Source organism: Rutidosis leptorrhynchoides, chromosome 3 (assembly GCF_046630445.1).
Source record: "Rutidosis leptorrhynchoides isolate AG116_Rl617_1_P2 chromosome 3, CSIRO_AGI_Rlap_v1, whole genome shotgun sequence".
Taxonomy (NCBI): Eukaryota; Viridiplantae; Streptophyta; class Magnoliopsida; order Asterales; family Asteraceae; genus Rutidosis; species Rutidosis leptorrhynchoides.
In genome coordinates, this window is record NC_092335.1 from 138838417 (window position 1) to 138860396 (window position 21980).

The 21980-nt window shown below is 31.8% G+C and overlaps 1 non-coding gene across 1 annotated transcript; it reads left to right on the forward strand.

Moving 5' to 3' along the window:
- The first annotated feature begins 315 nt into the window (after positions 1–315).
- Positions 316–422, forward strand: LOC139903404 (small nucleolar RNA R71). Its single transcript, XR_011778225.1, has one exon. It is a non-coding gene; the product is annotated as a small nucleolar RNA R71 (small nucleolar RNA).
- The last annotated feature ends 21558 nt before the right edge of the window (positions 423–21980 follow it).

A 21980-nucleotide genomic window follows, 5' to 3' on the forward strand; every position in this document is an offset into this window, starting at 1 on the left:
CCACCGCATTGCTCACAACTGATTTGTATTGCGTGAATATCTTTAGTCATCTTTTCCATTCGTCTCTCGAAAGCATCTATTTTTGCGGAAACGGAATCAAAGTCATGGCTAGAATCGGCTCTAGCCGCTTTAGATGAACGAAAGATATCTTTTTCTTTATGCCACTCATGAGAGTGGGAGGATGTGTTATCAATAATTTTGTGAGCTTCGATTGCGGTTTTCTTCATAATGGAACCACCAGCTGCTGTGTCGATGTCTTTTCGTGTAGCAACGTCGACACCTTGGTAGAATATTTGTACTATTTGATAAGTGTCTAAACCGTGTTGAGGACATCCTCTCAACAATTTTCCGAATCTTGTCCACGCCTCATATAATGTTTCATTTGGCTTTTGTGCGAACGTAACAATTTCTCCTTGAAGTCTCACGGCTTTGGATGCCGGAAAGAATCTTTTAAGAAATTTCTCAACTAAGACATCCCATGTATCAATCGCCCCTTCGGGTAACGATTCTAACCAATCTTTGGCTTCTCCTTTTAAAGTCCAGGGAAACAACATGAGATAGATCTGTTCATCCCCAACTTCTCTGATTTTGAATAGAGTACAGATCCTATTAAAGGTTCGGAGATGTTTGTTTGGATCTTCTTTTGGCGTACCACTATATTGGCATTGATTAGTTACCATGTGTAGGATTTGTACTTTGATTTCATAATCTGGCGCATTAATGTCTGGTCGCGTAATGGCATGTCCTTGGCCAGTGCGTGTAGCTCTCAATCCATCTTCCATACTTAGAGGTTCTGTTATTTCCATAATTGAAATTGTTGAATCCGAATCACTAGAAGATTCTGATTTAACGGGTTGTGGTTCAGGAGGAATGATTATTGGTTCAGGATCTTGGAATTGTCCTTGAATATCTTCCGGGTTTTCAATTTTGAAGTCGGGTTCAAAAAATGGATTATTGGAAATTTGAATTGGAGTACTTGGTAGACTAGATGATGATTCTAAAGAAAAATCAACGGCGACAATATTGGCTAGATGTCTTGATCGAGTTACACGTGGTGAACGTATGAAAGGTTGTGAACGTTTTGCTCGGTGCATTCACTGAATATCCTATTAGTTATAAAAATAAAAAAAATTATATAAGTTATCAAATTAATAGACTTTTCTGCTTTTGCCCACGTTTCGAATAGCCAAAAGATGCAGCAGGGAGCCAAGATCCTTTAAGTCGGAAAATCCACAACTCAGCCACTAACAAATCCAACTATTACTACGAAGCAGAAAATTTTGGATGTCTATCAATTTAACCGCTTAAAATAATTTTTCGTCGAAATTTTGAAATAAAAATATATGTCCTAAAAACTAGATCATAGAAATGAGAAAGAAAAAGAAGCGCGTCAAAAAACGTCGAAAAATAAAAAGTCGAAAAATAATAAAAAGAAAGTAAAGCGTCGAAACTTAAAAGATCTAAAAACTAAAAATTAAAAAGTTGCGCCTAAAGGTATTAAAGCTTAAAAGGAATTCTAAACGAAAAATGGCAATTACTTAAATAGGCACTAAGATCTATAAACTGCGTCACAAAATTCTAAAGCGCCTAAGTCTTAATTCTAAAGAAAAAGCACTTAAAGGATTTTACGGCAAAGCCTAAAAATCTAGATATACTAGGCAAAATACTAAACTTAAAACTATATATTACGAACGTTAAATATTATGAAATAAATAAAAATACGAATTATAACTAAAATGATAAAAATACAAATTTTATAAAAATATTATTTTTATATTATATTTTATAAAAGTATTAAACTATAAATATAAAAACTTAATTAAAACTAAATTTATTAAAACTAAAACTAAATATTATTTAATAAAACCCTAATTAGGTTAATAATAATAATAATAATAATAATAATAATAATAATAATTAATTAGAAACCCTACGTGTAATTAATGTCCGAGGATAGTCCTGTCACCTCAGCTCATGCGATCGCATGAGTTGAGGGTTTTAAAGCCATGTGGTCGCATGGACTACAAATCCAGAATTAGATTGGGCTTTTAATTCGGGTTCGGCCCAGTTCCAACTTTAATTATATATATTTTTTTTCTTTTTTTTAGTTTAAATTATAGAAAATATTATGTAAATTAAATAAAACTTATAAAAAAATTTAATTATTAGTTTTTATAACTTTTAATAAAAGAAATAAAAAAATGTAAACTTTTTAATTTAAACACTTAAAAATATAGATATATATTTTTCTTTTTTATGCTTTTATATATATATATATATATATATATATATATACATATACATATACATATATATATATATATGTATATATATTTATATATATATATATATATATATATATATATATATATATTAAAAAAAAACTTATGTATTTTACAAAAATAGCTTAAAACTTATATATATATATATATATATATATATATATATATATATATATATATATATATATATATATATATATATATATATATATATATATATATATTAGCGTTTCGCTTTTGGCTCCCCGGCAGCGGCACCAAAAACTTGATGTTGTTCGAGGTGGTGTACGAAATACTATTATTGTTTACTACGAAATACGATGAAATTACACAAGTTTTATTATTTATTTATATAGATGAGATATACCTAAACTTTGCTACAACACTATAAGCAGTGTACCTAATCGTTAGAGTAGTGTAGTTTTTAGTAAGTCCGGTTCGTTCCACAGGGAGCTAGCTGAGTTTAACGCTATATATATTTTAAACTATATTTGTATATATATATATATATATATATATATATATATATATATATATATATATATATATATATATAAGTAGTTTTATTATTATTATAAAAGGGGTTTTTTACCGTTTAGTGACCGGTTTGTCGATTTTATGTATTAAGTCACAATTAAAACCTAATGTAAAATATTAAATATAAATACAACTTAATTTAAAGCGTAAAGTAAATGACAATAAATAAAAGTGCGATAATTAAAAGTGCAATAATTAAAATGACGATAAATAAAAGTGCGATGAGATATAAAATAAAGGAATTATGCTTATTTAAACTTCCGTAATCATGATGTTGATTTTAATTTATTACCATGGGTTAATTGTCCTTTGTCCTGGATTATTCGATATGTCCATCTGGTTTTTGTCCATAACAGTCCATCGGTCATAAATATAAAGTGCGAGTGTCCTCGTCAAATTACCCTTATACCCGAAGTCAAATATTCCAACTAATTAAAGATTTAAACTATGATGCAGTTATTACTTCTGTCAACAATTACACCAGCTATCACTGTATGTAATCCACCCCTATTTGATTAGATATGAATATTAATTTACCCACTTGATCAGTTTGAATAATCAATTACCCAACCCGAATAATTAATTAAATGATTATAATAGATTCCGTATGAATGTCACTAAATAGGACAACCATAATCATTATTAATTATTAATTATTAAGTTAATTAATTTGAAGATAGGTTCGACAGACTCGAATGAGTTGTCACTCAATTAGACAATACCTCTTATCTGTTAATAGTCCATAGTCAAATGCCCACAAGTGTCGGTCTTTCGTTCAAACATTAATTATGGTACAAAATCCAATAACCCCGTCTTTAATATTTAGTCTAACATCACGATTACTTCGACTCAAATAAGCATAATAATAACTTAGTTACGATACATTAATTTAAAAAGGAAGAACATAGCTTACAGTGATTATTTATCGCGTAGTGTTACACGGACAGAGTTCCGACTTTAAAACCCGTAAAACATTTCTTACAGTAACCCAATTATTATCAACTTAATATTAAAATTAATATTATAATTATAAATATATATATTATGTTTACATAGAGAAAGAAAGAAGAAAAGGTGTACATAATTCGCTGAAAATATCGCCTTTTATAGCACTTGGCCAGGTTCTGACCTCCATGCGATCGCATGGATTTTGTGCCTTCTGGCCATGCGATCGCATGGCCCTCTGATCCAACTTATATGCTTTTGTTTTCTACTTTGTGGACGCTTTATTTAAATTTTTATATAATATATATAATTTATATTAATTATATGTATATTATATTATATTTTTGTGCATAGTTGACTTGTAATTTTAGCTCCGTTGTCTCGCGCGTTGATGCTCGGTTCATGTCTCAGTTCCGGATTTTTAAACGTCCTTTCGTACGCGTAGATATCGTGTACTTTGCGTTCTGCGGCTCGTACTCTTGTCATTTTTAGACGTTTTTTATCAATAAATGGAACCACTTAAATTATATCTTGTTCATTTGAGCTTTTTGGTCATTTGCGTCTTTAAAGCGTCGTTTTCGTCTTTTGTCTTCACACTTATTTATTTAAACGAATATTTGATAAAAATAGAACAATTGCAACTAAAAGCTTTACATATTGGAAGGATATTGTGCCTAAATATATGTTCATTTGGAGCACTATCAATGATATACTAAGGATAGAATGACAGCAAAGATAATTACGAACAAGAATGATATAAAGATACCTTTGGAAATGTTGAGGATATTTACGACTAAGGAAGATATAACGATATCATCTATATGAGAAATGAGGAAAGGAAATTTCAAACTTTTTCCGAGCTTTTCCAACGTACCATTCTTTTATTATCACATTTCTTATTCTAAGACCTTCAGTCGTTTATAATGCTTCATCAGTATTCTCATATCTGAATCATTGGTTACCAATCCGAGGTGTTTTCAAGAATTTTTGAAGGGTTTGAACGCAGATTGTAATCGTTAAGATACATAGGATGTTTAAGATAAAATCAAGTGGCAAACTTGAGGAAATTTTTAATTTAGTATATGTAACTTATTAATGATATTTTAAATCAATATGTGTTGTAATTAATATTTCCTATTCTTTTAATACTTTTTAATTGTCCAAGGTTAGTAGTCCAATAGTCCGATAGTCCAATGGTCCAATATATAATTTTTAGAATTAATCAACATATTGTGTACATGTGTCCCGATTTATTCGATGATATTTAAAGTGCGTAAAATAAATAACAGTATTTAAATGACGATAAATAAAATTGCGAGTATTAAAATTGCGATAATTAAAATGACAATAAATTAAGGAAATTGTCATAACGGGTATAGGAACAGTTAGCTAGGATTTGGTTAGTATAGGTTTAAAGTTTTACGTAGTTAATTAATTGGTTACTAATCAATTTTATTTTGTCCATTATTTTCTTCATTATGCCACTTGTCAAATCTTGACTTGGATTATGATCGGTCAGAATCCGAATATGAAATTGAATGAAAATAGTTGTTCTTCGGTGAATGGATACGTATATGTGTGGATTTGAGCAGTATTATTAATGACTGCTGAATCTGAATTGAAGAATGTACATTGTAACTTATTAATGTGAAAACTAAATATTCCTCGGGTATTACCTACCCGTTAAAATATTTTCACCATTAACAGTTTGTACAAAAGAACTTTTAATTACTATCTTTATGAATATACATACATATATATATATATATATATATATATATATATATATATATATATTCTTCAGATGTAATCGTGGATTTAATGAGTCAATATGATATTAATCTCATTTGATTTACCGTTAGAACGAGAGTAAATAATCTCTAAAATATTAGAGATTACATAATCGCCATGTAGATCGAAGAAAATGATGTAGAACGACACTTCAGACGAAGATAATTGATGTAGAACAAGATGTAGAACAAGATGTAGAATGAAGATTATGCTCGAGGTATAGATTGTGATGTTGAGACGTATGGGGTTGAGGCTTGTGTTGTTGGTGCTGATGCTGGTGGTGCTGTTGATGCCAGTGTCGCTGCTGGTGCTTGTAAGTTGTGCACAATGTTCTCCAAAGTCACAACTTGAGCGCGAAGCTCGTTGACTTCTTCTATCACACCGAGATGATTGGTGGTTCGGACGAGCGGATGAATAAGATCTAGAATTTGAGATAGTATATAATTATGACGAGACACTTTGGAAATGAGGGAGAAAATGGTATTATGAACAGGTTCACTGGTAAGTGCCTCAGGTTCTTCGCCAATAGGGGAATGTGGTGGATGGAAGGGATCACCTTCTTCTTGTCTCCAATGATTAAGTAGGCTACGAACCCATCCCCAATTCATTCAGAATTGATGATGACTGATCAGAGCTCGAGTGGAAATCCATATCGGAAGAGCTGTCGGAATCCGAGGAATTTAAACTAGTTGCGAGTTCCATCTCGTACGGTCAGATAAAGGATTTTTTGATATAAAATAATTTTTAGATAACGAATGATATTCTAATTACATAGAATACCTATATATAGTACATGAGATCCCGGAGATTACGGTGGGAATTAAGGAAACGTGTCAGACAAGGTCTAATGTGATGGAATATGAATTCGTCTGTACATCATCTATGCAATAATTGCAATAAGACGTGTCGAGACTGAAAATGATAAGTAGATATTTTTCGACAAGGAATGGTATGCAAACTTTTGACATGCAGACAAGGTCCACGCCTAGACTCATTAATGTATCCTAACAATTACTAGGTCGAAGTCCAGACTCACTAATGTATCCTAACAACTATCAGTTAGGCACACTAATGCAAGACCTGGTTCGCTAAGACCACCGCTCTGATACCACCTGTAGAGACCCGTCCTAATCCTCCTGGATGAAGTCTTCAACAGATGGTCCCATTACGAGGTACTGACCTCTATATGCCATGAATGACTCCATGTAATATCTTTAAAATGAGCAAATGCACAGCGAAAGATTTCTTTAATACCTGAGAATAAACATGTTTTAAAAGTGTCAACCAAAAGGTTGGTGAGTTCATAGGTTTATCATAAACAATAAAATTCATAATTTTGATAGACCACAAGATTTAAATACAGTACACCTATCTCGTGTACAAAACCATTTTTCATAATGGTTAGCAGAGTAGATTCGTATCCTTTTCTCCCCCGTAGGTTGCCTCGCGATTTTTAAATAACCGTACACATATCTCGTGCACAAAAATAATACACATAACCTGTGTATAAAAATCATTCTCTCGATACATAACATTCACTTTGCTTTCATAGCTTGGCTTGGTAACCGACCTTAACATATAATGCGCATCAGTAATATCCCCAAAATAGAACATCTTGTCTGTATAATAATAATAAACATCGAAGTACTAAACACCACGCCCACTAGCCCTTCCGTCTAGTGAACATTCTGGGTGGGGGTGTTAAACCCGGTAGCTACCTTTAGGATTCGTGTGAATTAGGGCCATACCCAATTCTAATTCTTAGGTTACCAAGCAATAATAATCAGGGGAAAATATATTCATCAATTGGTGGCAATTATCATGTCCACATAATTCAATAATAATTCGCAGAACTTCCGTCTGCATAATAATTCATTCGAGGAATGTTTTGCTTGTGTCTATCTCGTCAAACATTTATAAAAGCAATTCATGTATTCTCAGTTCAAAATATATTTCAAAAGCATTTAATAGAGCAGTTGTGACGACCCGGAAATTTCCAACTAAATTTAAACTAGATCTTTATATGATTTCGACACGATAAGCAGAGTCTACAATGTTGAGTCTCAAAATTTTTGAAATGTTTTATGAATTCAATTACCCTTCGACTGTTTCTGACGATTCACGAACCATAGTTTACAAATAAATAGGTATATATATATATATAAATATATATAAATGTAAGTATATATATAATAATTTGAATTTATAAAATAGAATTTAAACATTTGAATTGAATATGTAAAGTGAGCATCAAAAAAATATGTAAGTGTAATTTAAAATGAATCTATATATATGATTCCTATAATTATAATGATATGTATATTTAAACAAAATTTATAAATAATAAAAATTTAATAAAAGTTACTATATATTATATAACTAATAAATATTACATAACTAATAAATTGTAATATTAATATATTAAATGTAATTACAAAGTAAAATATAGTCGTTTTAGTAAGATTATTAGTACATTTATTATTACTATCAATATTAATATCAATATTAGTATTATTATTATTAATATCATTATTATTGTTATAAATATAACTAAAGGATTATGAGTATCAAAAATAAGGATGATAAATAATATTATAAGAATGATTGAAATTATAATATTAATCATTATTAATATTACCATTATTATCTTTATCAATAATATTATTATTATTATTATTAATATCATTAATATTATTATAATTATAATTATTATTATTAGGAAATAATACAATCCATTATTAATAATATTAGTATTTTATTGTTATTATTAGTATTTTGTTATTTATCAGTATTAGTAATATACTATTGGTAATTAGTGTTATTATTGTTACTAATACCTTTATATTATTTATAATTTATAAAAGCAATTATGAATCAGTTACATGTTTCAAACCACATGTTTCAATCCAACTGTGTGGATTTGTTTTATGGTCTCTAAAATCGTACTAATCAGTAATCAATCAAAGGAATCAAACAAATTTAGTTACCAATCAAGATCATCTTTTTATTATTTTATTTTTCTTTCTGTACTCGTTTTTGTTTGAGAATAAAATTTCGACACCACACCATCTATATCAATCGATTCTCATTATTTGTATCCTTTATATAATGTTATGTATCATTGGAAATCGAGTGGAAGAAAACCCAAAAAGAATTGAAGAACAATTTATCTTTTGTCTCTCCTATATCTATGAAGAATGAAAACCCACTACAACCGTTTAACCACCTTCATCACCATCATTAAACTAATGGATCGCCACCACCTAAGACCCGACTGCTACCACCCTCACTTCTCTGAATCACAAATCATTCGGCCACTACCTTCACCCAACAATCGTAACACTCTCACCATCACTCAACCCATCGAATGCCTTACTATGCTACTGCTAACGGTTAGTGTTTCTATTGTGTTTTGAGTCACCATTAAACCACCATTCTTTTACTATACTGCTGCAACTTTCCTTGTTAATCTACTATCTTTCTCTGTCGTGTAAACCAACCACACACCCACCAAGAACAATCACGCCTCTCTCTCTCTCTTTTCTCTCTTTCTTCGAAACCATGATATTTTTTTCTGTTGTTCAGCTGCAAAACCACCACAACTCGTCACCATCATCATAATTACTACTACATCTATTTGATCGAGTTTCTGGTTCAACTGATACACGAAAACACCACCTACAACAAACCACCAAGAACAACCATCGAATATCACCTATAAAACTTGCATCTTTACTTCCGTTTTCTGTTTCTGTCTAGGAATTCACCACAGCCCTATAACCCATCTTTATAGCTGCAACTTTTGTTATATTATAGAGATAAATAAATCCACTTGCTTTGATTGAATGTAATTGTTATTACTTTATGTAAAGTGACAGTTGACATCCACTAGCCATTTGGTTAAATAAACATAAATTACGCGTATTATTGTTATACAATTCAGTTGGGCCTGATAATGCTAAAAACGAACATATATTTCATAGCATTATCCCTCAAGAAAGACAAGCTTTTAGTTGCAACTATTCTATTTACAAGTGATATTCGTTTAAATAATAAAAGGTGAAGACAAAAGACAGATTCGACAAATTGAAGACGTAAACGACCAAAAAGCTCAAAAGTACAAAATACAATCAAATTGGTTCCAATTATTGATAAGAAATGTCTCAAAATTACAAGAGTACAAGATGCGAAACGCAAAATACAAGATATTAAATTGTACTCAAGGACGTTCGAAAAATCGAAATCGGGGCCAAAGTCAACTCTCAATGCTCGACGCAACGGACTAAAAATTACAAGTCAACTATGCACATAAATATAATATAATATTTAAATAATTCTTATAATTATTTATATATTTTATTTATTTATAAAAACTGTCGGCATACAAAGAAACAAAGTCTTGTGAGCTGGAAAAAGTGGCCATGCGATCGCATGGCCTGGAAGCACATTTTCCATGCGATCGCATGGCAGTAGGTGAGAGGCCACATGTCTATAAATTCGCAGTTTTGGTTGATCATATATCCATCTTTTATCCATCTCTCTATCTATAAACGTATATATATATATATATATATATATATATATATATATATATATATATATATATATATATATATATATATATATATATATATATATATATATATATATATATATATATATTAATTTTAATTTTAATTTTAAATTCTAATAATAAGGGTATGTTAGCGAATGTTGTAAGGGTGTAAGTCGAAATTCTGTCCGTGTAACGCTACGCTATTTTTAATCACTGTAAGTATTGGTTATTGTTATTTTTAAATTAATGTCTCGTAGCTAAGTTATTATTATGCTTATTTAATGCCGAAGTAATCGTGATGTTGGGCTAAATACTAAAATTGGGTAATTGGGCTTTGTACCATAATTGGGGTTTGGACAAAAGAACGACACTTGTGGAAATTAGACTATGGGCTATTAATGGACTTTATATTTGTTTAATTAAATGATAGTTTGTTAATTTAATATAAAGATTTACAATTGGACGTACCTATAAATAACCATATACACTCGATCGAACACGATGGGGGGATATTTATATGTACGAATAATCGTTCATTTAACCGGACACGGGAATGGATTAATAGTGTATGGAATTATTAAAACAGGGGTGAAATTATGTACAAGGACACTTGGCGTAATTGTTAACAAAGTATTAAAACCTTGGGTTACACGTAGTCGATATCCTGGTGTAATTATTTAACAAAGTATTAAGACCTTGTTACAGTTTAAGTCCCCAATTAGTTGGAATATTTGACTTCGAATATAAGGATAATTTGACGAGGACACTCGCACTTTATATTTATGACTGATGGACTGTTATGGACAAAAACCAGACGGACATATTGAATAATCCATGATAAAGAACAATTAACCCATGGGAATAAACTAAAAATCAACACGTCAAACATCATGATTACGGAAGTTTAAATAAGCATAATTTATATATTTCATATTTAATTGCACTTTTAATTATCGCACTTTTTGTCATTGTATTTAATTGCCCTTTTAATTATCGTACTCTTTAATTATCGCAATTTTATTTTATTGCACTTTTATTTATCGCAATTTCATTATCGTTATTTACTTTACGCTTTAAATTAAGTTATATTTATTTTTAAAATTTTACATTAGGTTTTAACTGCGACTTAAGTTTTAAAATCGACAAACCGGTCATTAAATGGTAAAAAACCCCTTTTATAATAATAATACTACTTATATATGTTTTTGTATTTTTACAATTATAAGTTAAAAAATATAGCGTTAAACTTGGCTAAGTCTCCCTGTGGAACGAACCGGACTTACTAAAAACTACACTACTGTACGATTAGGTACACTGCCTATAAGTGTTATAGCAAGGTTTAGGTATATCCATTCTATAAATAAATAAATATCTTGTGTAAAATTGTATCGTATTTAATAGTATTTCGTTATAAAAATAATACTATTTCATATACACCTCGCATAACATCAAGTATTTTTGGCGCCGCTGCCGGGGAAAGTCAAACGCTGGAAGCAAAACGCTATATATAAAAAAAAGTTTTTTTTATTATTAAGTTCTTTATATAAAAAAATATACGTTTTAAATAAAAATACAAAAATATAAAAATAAAATATAAAAAAAAATTTATATAATTGTTTTTAAGAGTTGTTAAATATATATCAAGTTAAAAAGTATTTTTTTTAGTTTTTAAAATTTAATTTGTATTTAAGTTATATATTTATTGTATATAAATTAAAACAAAAAAAAATAATAATAAAAACTCGAGGCCCGGTACTGTAGCAGCCCACTCTCTGGCCCAAAACCCTAGCCCATGCGATCGCATGAGCCCTAAGGCAAATTTTCATGCGATCGCATGAGGGTCTCTGACACGCCACAGTTGACTCCAACAGCAATCATTACGGAGTATTATTATTAATTATAATTAATTATAACCTTAATTAGGGTTTAGGTTATTTAATTATTTAGTTTAGTTTTTATTTAATTTGTATTTTAAGTTTAATAAGTTTTAATAAATTATAAAATTAATAGTTTTATAAAATAAATAATATAAAAATAATATTTCTATAAAATTGTAGTTTTTACAACTTTAAGTTTATTTTTATATTTTGTATCTTTTTATTCGTTTTAGCGTAATATTTGTATTTTTTGCTCGTACTTAGTTTTAAACTTAGTATTTTGCCATAGTTATTTTTATTTCTAAATTTTTAGGCTTTGCCGTAAAATCCGTTAAGTGCTTTTTCTTTAGACTAAGATTTAGGTGCTTTAGAATTTTGCGACGCCGTTTTTAATATTTTAGTACTTTTTAAGTTATTGCCATTTTGGATATAGTATTCCTTTTAAGCTTTAAATCCTTTAGACGCAACTTGTAATTTTTAGTTTTTAGACTTTTAAGTTTCGACGCGCTATTTTCTTATTTTTATTTTTCAACGCCTATTATTTTTCGACATTTATTTTTAGACGTTTTTCGACGCACTCTTTTTCTTTCTTATTTCTCGACGCTTTAGTTTATAGGACATAGAATTTTTTTTTCTATTTCTTCTCTAAAATTTCAAAACGAAAAATTATTTTAAGTGGTTAAATTGATAGACATCAAAATTTTCTGGTTCGTAGTAATAGTTGGATTTGTACGTGGACCGGGTTATTGGAGCCAAACAGTACTCAATTATATTGAGACCAAACGAATCCTGCCCCTCTGCTGCATCTTTTGGCTATTCAAAATGTGGGCAAAATCAGAAAAGTCTATTAATTTGATAACTTATATAATTTTTCTTATTTTTATAACTAATAGGATATTCAGTGAATGCACCGAGCAAAACGTTCACCACCTTTTGAACGTTCACCACCTGTAACTCGATCAAGACATCTAGCAAATATTGTCGCCGTTAATTTTTCTTTAGAATCGTCATCCAGTCGACCAAGTACTCCAATTCAAATTTCTGATAATCCATTTTTTGAACCCGACCTCACAATTGAGAATCCAAAGAATATTTAGGGACAATTCATAGATCCTGAACCACTAATATTTCCTCCGGAACCACCAATCATTCAAACGGAGATTGTCGAGGAACAACCTATTAAATCAGAATCCTCTAGTGATTTAGATTCAACAAATTCAATCATGGAAAATCTGGAACCTCTAAGTATGGAAGACCGAATGAGAGCTAAACGCACTGGCCAAGGTCATGTAATTACTCAACCTGACATTAATGCACCAGATTATGAAATCAAAGGACAAATTCTACACATGGTAACAAATCAATGCCAATTTAGTGGTGCGCCGAAGGAAGATCCAAATGAACATCTTCGTACCTTTAATAGGATCTGCACACTATTTAAAATCCGAGAAGTGGAGGATGAACAGATATATCTCATGTTATTTCCCTGGACTTTAAAGGGAGAAGCCAAAGATTGGTTAGAATCGTTACCTGAAGGGGCGATTGATACATGGGACATTTTAGTTGAAAAATTTCTTAAACAATTCTTTCCGGCATCTAAAGCCGTAAGACTTCAAGGAGAAATAGTTACGTTCACACAAAAGCCAAATGAAACTCTATATGAGGCGTGGACAAGATTTGGAAAGTTATTAAGAAGATGTTCGCAACATGGTTTAGACACCTGTCAAATAGTACAAATATTCTACCAAGGATGCGACATCACTACAAGGAAAGACATCGATATAGCAGCTGGTGGTTCCATTATGAAGAAAACAGCAACTGGCGCTTACAAAATTATTGATAACACTGCTTCCCACTCACATGAGTGGCATCAAGAAAAAGATATTGTTAGATCATCTAAAGCAGCTAGAGCCAATTCTAGCCATGACTTAGATTCCATTTCTGCAAAGATAGATGCTGTCGAGAGACGAATGGAAAAGATGACTAAGGATATTCACTCAATACGAATTAGTTGTGAGCAGTGTGGAGGACCACATTTGACAAAAGATTGTCTCAGTATTGAACTAACAATGGAACAAAGAGAGAATGTTTCATACATAAACCAAAGGTCTGGAAATAATTATCAGAATAATTATCAACCGCCAAGACCAATCTACAATCAAAACCAAAATTATAATCGAAATGTTCCATACAACAACCAACAAGGTCCTAGTAATCAACAAGTATCCAACAATACTTACAATCAGCAAAGACCTAATTTTCAAAACAAACCACCACAAACCGATGATAAAAAGCCAAATTTAGAAGATATGATGTCAAAACTAGTTGAATTTCAAACTCAGTTTTTCACATCTCAGAAACAAACCAATGAACAAAATGCTCAAGCATTTAGAAATCAACAAACTTTTATTCAAAATCTGGAACAAGAAGTGAGCAACCTAGCAAGGTTAATAGGTGAAAGAAAACCGGGAAGTCTACCTAGTGATACAAATGCTAACCTCCGGAATGAAACAGCTAAAGCCATTACCACAAGAAGTGGTATTACACTTAAACCACCTGAAATGCCTATAATTTCTGATGAAGCTATTCCTACTCCACAAGAACCACAACCTGAGCAAGAAAAGGAAACAGAACCGGTAGTTGAAAAGGTTAATGAAGATAACACAGTTAAGGCTAAACCTTATGTTAAACCATACCAACCACCACTTCCTTACCCGAGTAAAATGAGAAAAGAGAGACTTGAAGCCGAGCAATCCAAATTCTTGGATATGTTTAAACAGATAAATGTAAATCTTCCTTTCATTGATGTGATTTCAGGAATGCCTAGATATGCTAAATTCTTGAAAGATCTAATCACGAATAGAAAGAAAATGGAAGAACTCTCGGCTGTTACAATGAATGCTAATTGTTCTGCAGTACTGTTGAATAAGATACCAGAAAAACTATCTGATCCAGGAAGTTTCACAATTCCATATTTTCTGGGTAGTCTTAGTTCAATAGAAGCATTGGCAGACTTAGGTGCTAGTATAAATCTAATGCCGTATTCACTATACACTAAACTAGACCTTGGAGAATTGAAACCAACATGAATAAGCATACAACTAGCCGATCGACCAGTAAAATATCCTAGAGGGATAATGGAAAACATGCTAGTTAAAGTTGGTACTTTAGTATTTCCAGTGGATTTTGTTATTTTGGACATGGAAGAAGATTCTCGAGTTCCTCTCATATTAGGAAGACCATTCTTAAACACGGCCAAAGCAATAATAGACGTGTTTGGTAAGAAACTGACCCTAAGTATAGAGGACGAGAGTGTTACCTTTTCTGTTGATAGAGCAATGCAACAACCGCAATCTGCAGATGATACATGTTATTATATTCAAACTATAGAATCACGTGCAGAATTGTTAGAAGAATTTCCAGAATTACAAGGAACATGAGAATGTTCTTTAGGAGAAGGAACTGAACCAATTGATGAAACTAAAATGTTAGCTACACTTATGGCTAATGGATATGAACCAACAACAGAAGAAATTCAAATGCTAAAAGAGAAAGACAGATATCGATACAAATCATCGATAGAAGAACCACCGACATTAGAATTAAAGCCACTTCCAAACCATTTGGAATATGCTTATTTACATGGTGAGTCTGAATTACCTGTAATAATATCGTCTTCTCTTACTGAAAATGAAAAATCTCAACTCATTTCTGTGCTAAAAGCTCATAAACCAGCTATTGCATGGAAAATTCATGATATTAAAGGAATAAGTCCTTCGTATTGCACACATAAAATCCTTATGGAAGAAGGTCATAAAACGTATGTGCAACGCCAAAGAAGACTAAATCCTAATATGCAAGATGTTGTTAAGAAAGAAATTATTAAACTGCTTGATGCAGGTTTAATTTATCCAATCTCTGATAGTCCATGGGTAAGCCCAGTTCAATGCGTACCTAAGAAGGGTGGCATGACTGTCATCACAAATGAGAAAAATGAGCTTATTCCTACTAGGACTGTAACAGGATGGCGTGTTTGTATTGATTATAGAAAATTAAATGACGCCACCAGAAAAGATCACTTTCCCTTACCTTTTATTGATCAAATGTTGGAAAGATTAGCCGGAAATAGTTACTATTGTTTTCTTGACGGTTTTTCCGGATATTTTCAAATTCCAATAGCACCCGAGGACCAAGAGAAAACCACATTCACGTGCCCTTATGGTACTTTTGCTTACAAACGCATGCCATTTGGACTTTGCAACGCCCCTGCAACCTTTCAAAGGTGCATGATGGCGATTTTTCACGACATGATAGAAGAATGCATGGAAGTTTTCATGGATGACTTTTCAGTCTTCGGTGATACTTTTGAATCATGTCTAGTTAATCTTGAACGAATGCTTATTAGATGCGAACAATCAAATCTAGTACTTAATTGGGAGAAATGCCATTTCATGGTTAAAGAAGGCATCGTTCTTGGACATAAAATTTCAAAGGAAGGAATTGAAGTGGATAGAGCTAAAGTAGATGTAATTGCTAAACTTCCACATCCCACCAATGTTAGAGGAGTTAGGAGTTTTCTAGGGCATGCCGGTTTTTACCGACGTTTCATAAAAGATTTTTCTAAAATTGCCACTCCTATGAATAAACTCCTAGAAAAGGATGCTCCATTCATCTTTTCAGATAAATGCATCAAATCTTTTAATATTCTTAAGGAAAAACTCATTAATGCGCCGATTATGATAACTCCAAAATGGAATCTACCGTTTGAACTTATGTGCGATGCAAGTGACTTTGCAATGGGAGCCGTTTTAGGACAAAGGATTAAAAAAGATTTCAACCTATTTATTATGCTAGTAAGACGTTACAAGGAGCACAAACAAATTACACAACTACTGAAAAAGAACTCCTTGCTATCGTCTTTGCTTTTGACAAATTTCGTTCATATCTCGTTCTAGCTAAAACGGTGTTCTATACCGACCATTCTGCTCTTAGATACCTATTTTCAAAACATGATGCCAAACCACGATTAATCCGTTGGATCTTACTCTTACAAGAGTTCAATATTGAAATCCGAGATAAAAAGGGAGCAGAAAATCTCGCCGCTGATCATCTTTCTCATCTTGAAAATCCCGAATTAGAAGTTCTAAATGAATCGGCCATACAAGACAACTTTCCTGATGAATATCTATTGAAGATAGATTATAATGAAATTCCATGGTTTGCAGACTATGCAAACTACTTAGTATGTGGATTCCTTGAAAAAGGATTATCGTACCAAAAACGAAAGAAATTCTTTAGTGATATAAAACACTATTTCTGGGAAGATCCACATTTGTTTAAAAGTTGTCCCGATGGAATAATACGCCGATGTGTATTCGGAGATGAAGCTTGTCAAATGTTAAACCATTATCACACAGGACCAACAGGAGGGCATTATGGGCCTCAACTTACAGCAAGAAAAGTTTACGATGCTGGATTCTATTGGCCTACAATTTTCAAAGACGCACACCTTCTTTGCAAATCCTGTGATGCTTGTCAAAGGGCCGGAAAAATAAGTCAACGTGATGAAATGCCACAAAATGTCATTCAAGTATGTGAAGTATTTGACATTTGGGGTATGTATCTAAATGGGCGGAAGCACAAGCTCTCCCAACTAACGATGCACGAGTTGTAGTCAACTTTTTAAAACGTCTTTTTGCTAGGTTTGGAACACCGAAAGCTTTAATAAGTGATCGGGGTACTCATTTTTGTAACAATCAACTTGAGAAAGTTCTCAAAAGATATGGAGTAACTCATAAAATCTCCACTGCTTATCATCCACAGACAAGTGGACAAGTTGAAAATACCAACCGAGCTTTAAAACGTATTCTAGAGAAAACCGTAGGATCAAATCCGAAGGAATGGTCCATGAAATTGGAGGATGCACTCTGGAATTTTAGAACAGCCTACAAAACTCCAATTGGAACCACACCTTTTAAACTCGTTTACGAAAAAGCATGTCATCTTCCAGTAGAAATTGAACACAATGCATTTTGGGCTTTGAAGACATGTAATCTTGATTTACTTGAAGCCGGACGTCTACGATTAAGTCAACTAAACGAATTAGATGAATTAAGACATGAAGCATATGAAAATTCGTTAATCTATAAGGAAAGAACGAAGAAATGGCATGATAAAAGAATCAGAAGTTCAAAAGAATTTAAGGAAGGAGACAGAGTTCTTCTTTTCAATTCACGATTCAAGCTATTTCTTGGAAAATTGAAATCAAGATAGTCTGGACCATTCATAGTCAAAAGAGTTTTCCCGTACGGAATAGTAGAATTAATAAATTCAAATGGGATTGAATTTAAGGTTAATGGTCACAGAGTTAAACATTACATAGATAGTCCAATGGAAGTTGACAACGAAGTTAATCACAATTTCGACACCACAGCTAACTAAGTGTGGGGAAAATCAAGTCTTTTTAGGGTAATATGTATTTTTGTTAGAGTTAGATTTTCTGTTTTCGTGTAGTTCTCGAGAATGGAATCCGAATGGTCTTTCCCTAGCAGACCCTAAAGAACTAGTCTTCTCCCTCCATTCTGAATTTTTATTTTTATTTAGGTTTTACGAGATGAAGACTTCCTGTGAACTAAACCATGGTCTAATGCTACACGCTTTGATCACTAAACGTAATAATGACACCCTTCCAAGTGAATTGGTATCATTAATCAGAGGTAAATTGGACGGAGTAAGAAAAAAGTCCAGGAACGAAAATAATAAGTTACAGTTTAGTAAAGGAAAATCAAAATTCGCAGCGAAAAGAAGAGCACGACACCTTGAAAGATGTCACAAATGCGGAAAATGGTCACACGAAGGATAATGTTCGACGAATCAGACATATTCCAATACCGAATTCGTTACTTTATGCAGAGATGGACCGTTCATATGTTTCGAAGAAAAAATATTGAATGCTCGAGGTTACGCCTATGTAGCTATGGAAAACCAATTAGTCCGACTATCTTATGAGTGGGCTAAAACAGGTCACTGAGAATTCTATTTCACAGGTAAGTATGTACAGTTTTTATGTTTATTTTTATTGCTTTTAACCTTTTGATAATAAACGCTAAATCGTTCGCTATAAAGTATTAAATTGGTATTCAATAAAATTAGGTTTTGCGACCGAAATTATTGATATCATACAAAAATTTATTACATCACTGCGAAATTTACCGTTTATTCTTAAGGTATAAATATCTTTAATTACTCAACCCAAAATATTTTAAAAATTCGTCATGAGTTAAACTAGGTTATGGAACCGAAATTACTTTACCGAAAAGAGGGGCGTATATTTTTGATAATATTTGATTGATTAAAGTGGGATAAAATACCAAAAAGATTTTTAATTTTATTTTTACTTTATTTTTAAAATTATTATATAAATATTAAATTAATATTATAAACTTTTTAAAATCAATATATTTAAATTTGTAAATATTTAAAAAATTAATATTTTTAATATAAGTTTGTATGTATAAAAACAAAAATATAATTTAAGTTTAATGTGAATTTTTAAATTTAATAATATGAATTTTTAATTTTATGCATTTTAAATTTAAGTTTGGTGTGAATTTAAAAAAAAAAAAAATTTACTTTATTTCGTTAAGTTAAAAATATGATTTTTAAAATTTGTCGCAAGTTGAAGACTAGGTCGTTGAACCGAAATTGCTTTACCCGAGGGAGGGACGAGAACTGTTATTATCATTATATTTAATCTTATTGAATTAAAGTATGCCAAAAACATTTAAAAAAAAAACCAAAAAATCTTTCCTTTTAAAACCGCGCTTAAAAATGACAAATTTTAAATTTTGTCGAGGGACGGACTAGGACAACGATCCGAAACGCCCTCATCCTAAAAAGAAACAAATTTTTAAAATTTTATATGTTTTAATAAGTATAAGATTTTTATAAAAAAAAATACCAGATCCATGCGATCGCATGGGTTTTGAACTTCAACTCCATGCGATCGCATGGAGCTGAAAAATTGGCCAGAATCAAAAGACCAGCGGGTCTGTTCTGTCTCCCCACAAACACACACACAACACACACGAACTCTCTCAAATCCTCACCAAATTTCACTATTTTTTCACCGTAATTCGTCAAATTTCTTGCTGTAATCATGCCTAGGTTCGGATTCTTCAACAAAAAGGTAAAAATTACACCCCTAAACTCTAAAAATTTCCCAGTTTTTGTGATAATTACCAATATTTTTCCTAATGCAATTTTGTTAATTTCTAGTGTAATTAGAGTTAAATTGTTAGTATATTATGCATGTATAACCTAGATTGATGCTATTTAACATGATTTGAAGCCAAAAACTTTAAAATTTTTAGAAATCTAGGGTTTGTGTTCTTGAACAATTTGGGGCTTTTTGATATAAACAGGTTATGGCCAATTTTTGTCATGAATTATTGCTAAATTAAGTAGTGTAATATGTTTAGGTAGCTAAATGATCCAAATATTGATCCTAAACATGATTTTCGGAGATTAAAGTAGACTTTTTAAGTCTAAAATTCATGAACTTGATTAATTTGATATAATTGCCATTTGAGACTTGTTTAATTGTTAGTAATGATATTTTGACATGTTATTTGAGTTAAATGCTTATGAACTTTGTATACATTTTCATATGTGCTTATTTGAAAAAGTGTAGAATTGTAAAAAATGTGAAATTGTGTATAAGTTTAAATTTATTGAACATGTTATTGTGGTTAATTTAAGTTGTTATTTTGCTAACACTAATGCATATTTAGATGCACAAATTTTGTGTTTAATGTGTTTTGCAGAAAACCGATACTACTGGTGCTTCATCATCATCTAGACAACCACAACAAGAACCTGAACCAGAATATGAGCCGCAATACGAGCCAGAACCCGAACAAGAACCACAACAGGAACAATAACATCAGCCTGATCAACATGTACCTTATTATGATCTGCTACAGTTTGCTAATGAATTCATAGTAGTTCCGATGCATCCGCCAGTAGAATACCCAATGATTCCTGAACACACGTTGCATCCTAATCTAAGATTCGACAGAAGCTGGAGAGATTACCCAGCATATCAAAGTAATAAATTCAAATTAGTAACGAAAGATGTAGAGGTGCCTAGGGTAATTGATTGGGATCCTTTGGAAAGGGTCCAACTAGCTGACCGTGTTAGGGAGCATCTGATTCAAAGGTATGACAGTTCTTCTTTTACCGATTGGGAACGTCTATTCACCATTCGTAGACCTGTATATAAGGAATGGTGTGTTGAGCTGATGAGTACTATAGCATTAAATGTAGATGTAGATAGATTAGATGATAGAAGTTTTCTTAGGTTTATACTTGGTCGTAGGATGTACAGGATGTCCATGCTGGACATGGCCAGGGCTTTATGAATTTGATTTATCGTGGTGAAAGGGTAGATAGGAATTTTGACGCAAACGCCGTCTGGAGGCGTATGTCAGATTATAATATTTTTGGGCGGGCAGGAACACATACCTACTTACATATTAACAGAGCCGAGCTTCGTATAATTCATAGATTTTTGGCTAACTCGATTACACAGAGAGGTCACAACAAGGAAAAATTGACCTTACATGATTTATTTTACCTGGAGTGTATTCGAGACCCAAGAGGCTTTGTTAATATCCCCTACTTTGTTGGTTTTTATTTATCTAAGATGGTTGAAGGAATAAAGGAAGGGGAGATAATTGGAGGAGGTATTTTTGTTACTCTCATTGGAGAGTATTTAGGTGTAGATAAGGAACAAGGGGGTCCACTTTTGAAATGTAGGGAACAGGTTGAGCTTTTAGGATTGAGGGTTTATGCGGGTGCTAAGGTATTAAAGAGTAGACGCCACCAGGCAATACCCTATGAAGGTAGTCATCCTCAGGTAGAGAGAGGCTCAGATGAGGAGATGGAGGAAGCAGATGACATTAGGGATATCATTCGGGAGGCTATGACTGA